General features: G+C 40.6%; 1 pseudogene; it reads right to left on the bottom strand.

Annotated features, from left to right (window-relative positions):
* Positions 1-3790: 3790 nt before the first annotated feature.
* Positions 3791-10412, bottom strand: LOC118973415 (nucleophosmin pseudogene; annotated as a pseudogene).
* Between the last annotated feature and the right edge of the window lie 513 nt (positions 10413-10925).

Below are 10925 nucleotides of genomic sequence, written 5' to 3'. Positions count from 1 at the left end.
TTCAACACACCATTCACTCCAAAAGACAGATCCACCAGACAGAAAATAAGTAAGGACACAGAGGCACTGAACAACACACTAGAACAGATGGACCTAATAGACATCTATAGAACTCTACACCCAAAAGCAACAGGATACACATTCTTCTCAAGTTCACATGGAACATTCTCCAGAATAGACCACATACTAGGCCACAAAAAGAGCCTCAGTAAATTCAAAAAGATTGAAATCCTACCAACCAACTTTTAAGACCACAAAGGTATAAAACTAGAAATAAATTGTACCAAGAAAGCAAAAAGGCTCACAAGCACATGGAGGCTTAACAACATGCTTCTAAATAGTCAATGGATCAACGAACAAATTAAAATGGAGATCCAGCAATATATGGAAATAAATGACAACAACAACACAAAGCCCCAACTTCTGTGGGATACAGCGAAAGCAGTCTTAAGAGGAAAGTATATACAATCCAGGCATATTTAAAGAAGGAAGAACAACCCCAAATGAATAGTCTAACATCACAGTTATAAAAATTGGAAAAAGAAGAACAAATGAGGCCTAAAGTCAGCAGAAGGAGGGACATAATAAAGATCAGAGAAGAAATAAACAAAACTGAGAAGAATAAAACAATAGAAAAAATCAATGAAACCAAGAGCTTGTTCTTTGAGAAAACAAACAAAATAGATAAGCCTCTAGTCAGACCTATTAAGCGAAAAAGAGAATCAACACACATCAACAGAATCAGAAATGAGAAAGGAAACTTCACAACAGACCCAACAGAAATACAAAGAATTATTGGAGACTACTATGAAAACCTATATGCTAAGAAGCTGGAAAACCTAGAAGAAATAGACAACTTCCTAGAAAAATACAACCTTCCAAGACTGACCAAGGAAGAAACACAAAAGTTAAACAAACCAATTACCAGCAAAGAAATTGAAGCGGTAATCCAAAAGCTACCCAAGAAAAAAACCCCTGGGCCAGACGGATTTACCTCAGAATTTTATCAGACATACAGAGAAGATACAATGCCTATTCTCCTTAAAGTTTTCCAAAAAATAGAAGAGGAGGGAATACTCCCAAACTCATTCTATGAAGCCAACATCACCCTCAATCACCCTCATACCAAAACCAGGCAAAGACCCCACCGAAAAAGAAAATTACAGACCAATATCCCTGATGAACAAAGATGCAAAAATACTCAATAAAATATTAGCAAAATGAATTCAAAAATATATCAAAAGTATCATACACCACGACCAAGTGAGATTCATCCCAGGGATGCAAGGATGGTACAACATTCAAAAATCCATCAACATCATCCACCACATCAACAAAAAGAAAGACAAAAACCACATGATCATCTCCATAGATGCTGAAAAAGCATTTGACAAAATTCAACATCCATTCATGATAAAAACTCTCAGCAAAATGGGTATAGAGGCCAAGTAACTCAACATAATAAAGGCCATATACGATAAACCCACAGCCAACATCATACTGAACAGCGAGAAGCTGAAAGCTTTTACTCTGAGATGGGGAACAAGACAGGGATGCCCACTCTCCCCACTGTTATTTAACATAGTACTGGAGGTCCTAGCCATGGCAATTAGACAAAACAAAGAAATACAAGGAATCCAGATTGGTAAAGAAGAAGTTAAACTGTCACTATTTGCAGATGACATGATATTGTACATAAAAAACCCTAAAGACTCCACTCCAAAACTACTAGAACTTATATAGGAATACAGCAAAGTTGCAAGATACAAAACTAATACACAGAAATCTGTGGCTTTCCTATACACTAACAATGAGCCAATAGAAAGAGAAATCAGGAAAACAATTCCATTCACAATTGCATCAAAAAGAATAAAATACCTAGGAATAAACCTAACCAAGGAAGTGAAAGACCTATACCCTGAAAACTATAAGACACTCTTAAGAGAAGTTAAAGAGGACACTAACAAATGGAAACTCATCCCATGCTCTTGGCTAGGAAGAATTAATATTGCCCAAAGCAATATACAGATTTGATGCAATCCCTATCAAATTACCCACAACATTCTTCAACGAACTGGAACAAATAGTTCAAAAATTCATATGGAAACACCAAAGACCCCGAATAGCCAAAGCAATCCTGAGAAAGAAGAATAAAGTGGCAGGGATCTCACTTCCCAACTTCAAGCTCTACTACAAAGCCATAGTAATCAAGACAATTTGGTACTGGCACAATAGCAGAGCAACAGACCAGTGTAACAGATTAGAGACTCCAGACATTAACCGAAACATATATGGTCAATTAATATTTGATAAAGGAGCCATGGTCATACAATGGGGAAATGACAGTCTCTTCAACAGATGGTGCTGGCAGAACTGGACAGGTACATGTAAGAGAATGAAACTGGATCACTGTCTAACCCCATATGCAAAAGTAAATTCAAAATGGATCAAAGACTTGAATGTAAGTCATGAAACCATAAAACTCTTAGAAAAAAACATAGGCAAAAATCTCTTGGATGTGAACATTAGTGACTTCTTCATGAATATATCTCCCCGGGCAAGGAAAACAAAAGCAAAAATGAACAATTGGGACTATATCAAGCTGAAAAGCTTCTGTACAGCAAAGGACACCATCAATAGAACAAAAAGGTACCCTACAGTATGGGAGAATATTTTCGTAAATGACAGATCTGATAAAGGCTTGACATCCAAAATATATGAAGAGCTCACGCTCCTCAACAAACAAAAAGCAAATAATCGAATTAAAAAATGGGCAGAGGAGCTGAACAGACAGTTCTCCAAAGAAGAAATTCAGATGGCCAACAGACACATGAAAAGATGCTCCACATCGCTAGTTATCAGAGAAATGCAAATTAAAACCACAATGAGATATTACCTCACAGCAGTAAGGATGGCCACCATCCAAAAGACAAACAACAACAAATGTTGGTCAGGTTGCGGAGAAAGGGGAACCCTCCTACACTGCTGGTGGGAATGTAAATTAGTTCAACCATTGTGGAAAGCAATCTGGAGGTTCTTCAAAATAGACTTACCATTTGACCCAGGAATTCCACTTCTAGGAATTTACCCTAAGGATGCAGCACTCCAGTTTGAAAAAGACAGATGTACCCCTATGTTTATTGCTGCACTATTTACAATAGCCAAGAAATGGAAGCAACCTAAGTGTCCAACAGTAGATGAATGGATAAAGAAGATGTGGCACATATACACAATGGAATATTATTCAGCCATAAGAAGAAAACAAATCCTACCATTTGCAACAACATGGATGGAACTAGAGAGTATTATGCTCAGTGAAATAAGCCAAGTGGAGAAAAATACCAAATGATTTCACTCATATGTGGAGTATAAGAACAAAAGAAAAACTGAAGGAACAAAACAGCAGCAGAATCACAGAACCCAAGAATGGACTAACAGTTACCAAAGGGAAGAGACTGGGGAGAATGGGAGGGTAGGGAGGGATAAGGGTGGGGAAGAAGAAAGGAGGTATTATGATTAGCATGTATAATGTGGGGGGTGGGGGAAAGGGGAGGGCTGTGTAACACAGAGAAGACAAGTAGTGATTCTACAACATCTTACTATGTTGATGGACAGTGACTATAATGGGGTTTGTGGGCGGACTTGGGGTAGGGGAGAGCCTAGTAAACATAATGTTCTTCAAAAAAATAAAAATTAATTAATTAAAAAAATAGAAATGAAATCAGATGGAGAATTTTAATAATTGGTTCAAGCTATTTTCTTAAGGAGAATTCCTCTATGGGCAGAGATCTTAAATAGCCTCAGCCACATGAGAGCAGTTCTTGATAAAATTGATGAATTTAGCTCCCACTCTGGAAAGAGAATCACCTGTTTCTATGCTTGCTTACATTTTTGCCTTAATGTCTTCCATGGGACAAGGTCCACTTGGTGTGTTAGGAGTTTTTGTCTGTTTGGTGAAGGGTTCTTGATCTTTTGATCTTGTTGGTGGTGGTTATGAGTCTTTTCCATGCTGGTTTGATTCTTGTGCCTTTTTGGCTGGAGTATCTTATGCAGATTCCTTTCCTGGAGTTGTTATTCTTCTCCTTCTCCATCATCTTTAGCAGCAAGCTTAACTTTTGTCTGTGGAACCTCCCCACCACTTCTGGGAGGAGAATGCTTTCCAGATATTCTCATGAGTTTCACCTCTTCTCTTCATCTTCTGACTCTGCATATTCCTCCACATCAACTAAATGCTATCCAGGAACATGCAGGGGCCCTGAACCACCCTTCAACTACAAGCCACAGGTGGTGTTATTTCAAAGCTCGCAAGGGGAACCTTTGGTTTTACAGACATTTTCAAAGTTACCAGTGTTACTTTCACTGGACTTCCTGCATACTGCACTGCTTCTGCCTCACCAATGTGTGATTTGTCCTTTGCACCAACCCTGAACTGTTCCTTAAAATAACTGGTGATCATTTTCATCATTTTCTACCTTAAAATTATAATCTGTGTCAGCCTCAGTTTATAACTGGAGCCTCAGGGGGCTCAAGTCCAACTCCATCAAGTTGTTTGTGGGATGGTGGCACTCAGGTGGGAGACAAGGTGGACAGAAATAAATGACTACTGTTCTGGAGAACAGTTGTGCATGATGGAATCGCACCAGAGTTCTTACTGATTTTTAATGGCTTTGTGTATGTTAAGTATACTCACCCTTTGTTGGTTTTTCCATGTTGTCAACATTTTTCTCTCTGTTGGTTTTCAAGTTTGTTGTACTTTTCTATGATAGTGATTTTTTCATGCTGTTACTGTTTTTTTCTTTAATTGAATTGCTTTTCTATTTCAGGCAGGCAAATCTGTTACTGTTGCGGTTTCTGTCATTGGTGTCATACTTAGAAAGACGACCCTATCCTTAGATTATAGGGTACCTGTCCATATTTTGTTCTAGTCCTTTTATCATTTCATCTTAAATCTGCAGTTATTTTGGTGAAAGGTCTTATTTCAGGATTCAACTTCAAGTTATTACATTCTAACTTAAGTTTGTAAAAGAGCCATTAGCATGGTTATTGACCAGTAACTATGTTTCTGCTATGTTTCTATAGTGAACACATCTGTATGCCTCATGTTTTACACCTGTTAACATTATCCATGCCTCGGTCTGACCTCCCAGCCCCCTGTGCCCCCTGCTGTGAGTATAACAGTTTAATTGCTTAAACGTCAGGATAGGCTTTAGCCATCCTCCTGGCCCAGAAGGAGTAAGAAGACAGTCACTCTAATGCTGGATGGCACACTCAAATTTCTTTTTTTTGGCTTCTCAAATACTTAAAATTATGATCATGTTTTGTCTTCCTTGAGGCTTTTGAGAATAGCACATATATTTCAGTCATTGGTCAGAGAATCCCTATTTTGTGAGAAATTTGGCTCTTCTGGGGGATGATGATGAGGAGGGAGTGGCTCACCTTCCTTGTGGGACTATTAAGACTTAGCCTCTATTCCAAGCATTCCCAGCTGGCCAGATCTCAGAGGCCCAGACACCTCTGAGCGCAAACGGCACTTCTTCCGTGTTGCCCGTCTCTGAATGCCACCAGCTACAGAACAGATCGTTTCCTACTTTAGAGTTAAACTTTGTCTCTTCTTCTTTCTTTTGCAGAGCCCCAAATGCGAGAAGACATTCCAGTTGTAGGATCAGAGGACTCTTCCTAAAGTATAAAAACACATACAGCTGTACCAGATTGAAAAATATACAAAAGAGGGCACAACCTGTTTATTCCTGTTTTTGAGGTTCCTAAGCTTTCATCTTATAAAATGTTGTCATCAGTGCAGTACATTTGCAGGTAGGTGACCCAGGTGAGGGGAAGTGGGTGGGTAGAGAGAGGCATGAGGATTTCCAGACATTTGGGAAATGCTTCCACTTACATTTTGTATTTGTGTTTAAAATTTTAAGAGTGTCTCACAGGCAATTAGCAAAGTAACTGATTAAGTTAACCGTATCAGTAATGAGGTTGCCTGGGCTTTAGGCTAGCAGACAGCTCACTGGTCATTCGGTATTTAATTGGTTGCCTGATAGATGGTGAAAACATTGTGCACTGAGTATCATTTTAGCAAGTTTTATAGTACATCAACCTTACCATATTATATCCACACATTATTAAAATTAAGAAGTGGTATATTGAATTGTTTTCCTTATTCACACAAAACAGATGGTCTTTACTTAAGTACAATAAATTAGGGTTGGATGTGTTGAGTGAAGTGAATACTTTGACTATTTTAGAAGGATAAATGTTGTAGTAACTGTCCTGCTCTGGCTTTATTTGAAAACCATAAATGATATTTTTAATGCACTTTGATGTTCTTCAAATGCCTGGTTGGAGTTCAAGGATTATAAAATCAGATTTTTGAGTAGAGGGATGCAAAAGTACTATGAATTGTGCTTCCCCCATCCCATTCATATGTTGAAGTCCTAACTCCCAGTGTGATTGTATTTGGAGATGGAGCTTTTATGAGATAATTGAGGTTAAATGAGATATTAAGGTTGGGTCCTAACTTGATAGGATTGGTGGCCTTACAAGAAGAGGAAAGAGATTTCTCTCTCTCTGTCCCCATGTGCACATGCAGAAGAAAGGCCATATGAGAAGGTGACCAACCACAACCCAAGGCAGAGCTGTCACTAGACACCAGCTGGGTCGACACCTTAATCTGGAAATTCTAGCTTTCAGCAAATAAATTGTGTTGCTTAAGCCATGCAGTCATGGCAGTCCCAGCAGACAGAGAAAGGAAGGAGATGGAGTGTGAAACAGAGCTCTGAAAGGGACGTGCAGAAGCTGGAGACAGAAAGCAGCGAGCATGTCTTGTGAATGACCCTTTACAGCTGGAGCTCGGTGCACCCAGCATGGTCCAGGGAGGGAGGACCTGCCTGGAAGTGTGAGTCTGAATTTACCTCTCAGCATGGCCAGTAGCTTCAGTCTCAGGTTCCTCGCCTGTAAAATGAGGTGACTGGGTTAGCTCTTCTTTAGGTCCTTTCTAGCACTTTGAAAAGTCCAAGGGGTGTTGTATTTTAATTATTAGAATATTCCAGTGGACCTCAGATGCTTTGAGATTCTCTTCCGAGTGGATTCTGGGATCCTTTTCCAGGTGTGTGATGCTACCTAACAGAAAGATAATGTTTCATGCCTCAACCTCAAAGTTAATTTTGAGATGGGAAACAGCAAGGTTGGGAAATATCCTTCCACCTCCACACCTCTGAATTAGGAGTCTTCTTAATACAGATTATCAAGTAGTGAGATTTCTGGGCATCAGCATGTGTGACTTTTGGCAGTTGGCTAATCAAAACATACCTCTGTGTCTGTATTGTCCCTTCACAATCACTCAGTGAGGCTCTCCAAGGATTAAGGCTGTTACTGGCCTTTCTCCAAAATGGGAAGTTGAACACTTTGCAAAAGAGAGCTAATTGCCAATAAAATTTATTGACATACTGCAAATATTCTAATACATCACACCCACACCCACACAAATACATGCATATACTCATCACTGTGGGGTAAGGTCATGGTCCCACAGAATTTTTTTTATCACCTCATAGGCCAAAGTGGGCACTTCCAACACTATTCATGAGTCACCAGGTTGTTGGTGGGGAGGATCTGGGCTGTTTCCCTGTCCATATGGAGTGTTATGTTACATCTGCAGGGACACGTCCTCCACTGGGATTTGCACACCAGATACACTGACTTCCTGTCCAAAGAAGGCCGGTAATACCTCTCTCCCTACTATAGGTGGCTTTGTGTGAAACCTCCTGGAGGGTGAGGAGAACCTGTAATTTAGTTCTGGGGGGAAGTCTGGGGTTTTCTTGTTCCCCAAGACACCACTGTATCAGGTCAGGGAAGGACAGTTTCAGGGAAGGGGGCTTGAGGGAATGTCATATGAAAGAGAATGGACCCCATGAGAAAGTACGGCATTTCAGAAAAGTTGGCCAGGGCTTAAGGTGTGGCCCTGGGGAGAATTTTCTTCCTTCATCAGGGGTGGATAGACACATACCTCTATTGTGTTAAATAGAGCCCGGAGAATGGGAAGTCCAATTAAATTAGCTAATGTGGATATAAGCTTTGCACTGAATCAGTGCATATTTTCACATATATGATCTCACTGATTCTTGGAACAATTCTTGGATTGGGTTCCATCTGTATTTACCCCAAATTTATTTACTATTTCAGTCCCATCTACTATTTGAGAATGAAAAAATAGGAATCAGGCAGATTAAATGACTGGCCTGCATCACAAAGCTCATATGAGGCAGACTGGGGGCTTATATCCATGGCTTCTGATCCCTAAAATTTTGCTCTTACAGGGAATAGAATATAGTGGAGTTCAGTGGGTGGAGCTGGAGGGAAGACGTACACTCTACCCAACCTGTTTTTCTCCTCTTTCCTCTGACCACCTTGGAGGGTCACTAAGTAAAGGTCCTGCCCAGATTCTAGGCTATAAGATGCCTCCACCTCACAAATGCCAGTCTCACCCCCACAAAACACAGCATCCCCCGACTCCCTGTTTCCTTTGGTTGTGTCACATGATTTAAACATGAAGGTGGAAGCAGATAAATCCTAGGGACACAGGGACTGAGAGAAACATTAAGAAAGTAAGAGCATCTTCTTGAGGAAAAACTTGACCTTTTCAAAATGGAGACTATCAGGTGAGTCTCTCTGCCAATTCTTCTCCTTCTTTACAATTTTCCATTTACCATTTTCCTGAGTCCTCTGGTGATAAGGTTCTGGGCTGTGAGAGCAGGTTCCCAGGCAGCCTCTTCCTCTGTCAGTGGCCTGGCTAAAATGCCCCATGCTTAGGGAGCACCTGTCAGGGTTGTTTCAGATGGTAGGTTATTTAGAATAAAGGAAAGAGGTCTCTCCCACAGCTTCTCTCTCCAATTTCATCATATTCCCAGTACAGGCTGCAAATCTGGGGTATGTCCTAGTCAGGACTCTCCTCTTCATGGCTTGACCTCCACTGTGCAGAGTACGGACTCCCCCCAAACTGCTGCCTAACCCAGTATCACGTCTTGGAGAAGGAGGACCCTGAAATAGATACCATTAAATGGAGATGGCAAAGTTCAGTGATTCATCAAATATTTATGGCCCAGAAAAGCTCAATATCTTTTTGGTATTATTTCAATCATAGTATTATTTGGTTTCATTTTGTTTAGATAATACAATATTAATCATCGATTGTTTAGGGGCTGGTTGATTAAATGGGCTACTTGTCTTTCTTCCAGTCAATCCTTGTCCAACAAATATTTATTGAACACTTATTTTTGTGCTGGGTATCATGTTAGGCATGGAGAATGCTATGCAAAGGCAAAGTGTAAAGTCAGACAGAGATCCTGCTTGCAAGAATTTACTGTTAAACAACTGATCTCTCTAAGATGCCTAATTACAACTAGAGATTGTGATAAAGGGAAGGTGTTTCTGCGGCAGTGTTAAACAAGGCATCTTGTACTCCTGAGCTGAGTCAGGTAGGAGTCCTCTGAGTTGAGAAGCCAGGACTGTGGTCTCTGAGTGAAGGGGAGATACTTGCCAGGAGTCAAATAGCAAAAGGTGGGGGCAAAAAAGAGCATTCCAGCCAGAGGAAAGAGTCCTTCCAATGATCTTGTAGAGAGAGGGATGGGACACTTTCTTAGAAATGAGGGTCAAGGATAGTGAAACTCCAAGAATGGCTAACATAAGCTGAGGCTGGAGAAAAGGTTGGGAATAAAGCCCAAAGGGCCTTTTAGCCATGTAAAATATTAATACCATGATCACAGGTCATATGGAGAGCCACTGAAGGCTTTTAAGCAGAAGTGTGTGTGTGTGTGTGTGTGTGTGTGTGTGTGTGTGTGTGTGTATGTAAATGATTAGATTTGTATTTGGAAAGGAAACTGGATACACTAAGGACCTTACAGACATAGGGAGATGAGCAAGGAGCCTGCCCTAGTCACTCCAATGAGGGACAGTGGTATCCAGAACTAAGAGTTAAGATGGCAATTGGTGGCTGGACGTTTGGGCAGTGGATTGGATATAGACATGAAGAGGGGGAACTGTGTTGAGGATAAATCTCATATTTCTGATCTATATGTTTGGAAGGATGGAAGCATCATTTCCTCTGATGAGGGCACTTGAAGAAACTCCAGGTGAGAGGGGATTTCAAGAGTTCAGTGTCTGTCATTCCATTAGTGATCAGCTACAAATAATAGAAAGCCCTACTGGAGTGATAAAATAGTTAGGGGTGTGTGTGATTCACAAGACAGGGTGTCCAAGGCTAAGCAATCAGATCCTGTAAGGCAGCTCAACAATTCATGGATGGACAGGCTCTTCAGCTTTCTGGTCTACTTACTTTGGTGTGGCACTCTATCATATTGCTTACCTCCTTATTGTTCAATGTGGCTGCTGTGACCCTGCCCGCATACCTGCATTCCGAGTAGGAAACTGAATGAAGGGTCAAGAGATGAAGGGCTTTATTCTAGAAAATATTTTCCTTTTTAGTTGAGAAGGTATCACTCCCCAGGAACTTTGTCTATATCACACTGGCCTGAACTAAGTTTCGTGGCCATTCCTAGCTAAATGGAAGCTTGAAAATCCAGAGTTTTAGCTTTCTAGCCTACGAGGTAAAGGAAGGTCAAGGAGAGGGACCATGTGAATAGCTTTTAAGGCTAGCATATGTCTAGCACAGTCATGTGGAGTTTGAGGTGCTTTGTGTCATCCAAATAGAGCTTTCAAGGAGAGACAGAGATACTTTGGTCCAGAGCTGTTCTCCTTTTCTTCCTCCTGAGGGGGAAGAGGTGATTTGGAGACAGTTAAAAAACATGACAGTTAAGGAATATATCCCAAGTGCTCTTCATCTCCTCAAAACAAAAGGAAGGCAGAAAAGCTTTGGCTAAGAAACTTGATCACCCAGAAGGGTGATTCCTTAATATGAACAACTGGAT

Source organism: Manis javanica, chromosome 2 (genome assembly GCF_040802235.1).
Source record: "Manis javanica isolate MJ-LG chromosome 2, MJ_LKY, whole genome shotgun sequence".
Classification (NCBI taxonomy): domain Eukaryota; kingdom Metazoa; phylum Chordata; class Mammalia; order Pholidota; family Manidae; genus Manis; species Manis javanica.
This window is presented reverse-complemented; position numbering and strand designations above follow the sequence as displayed.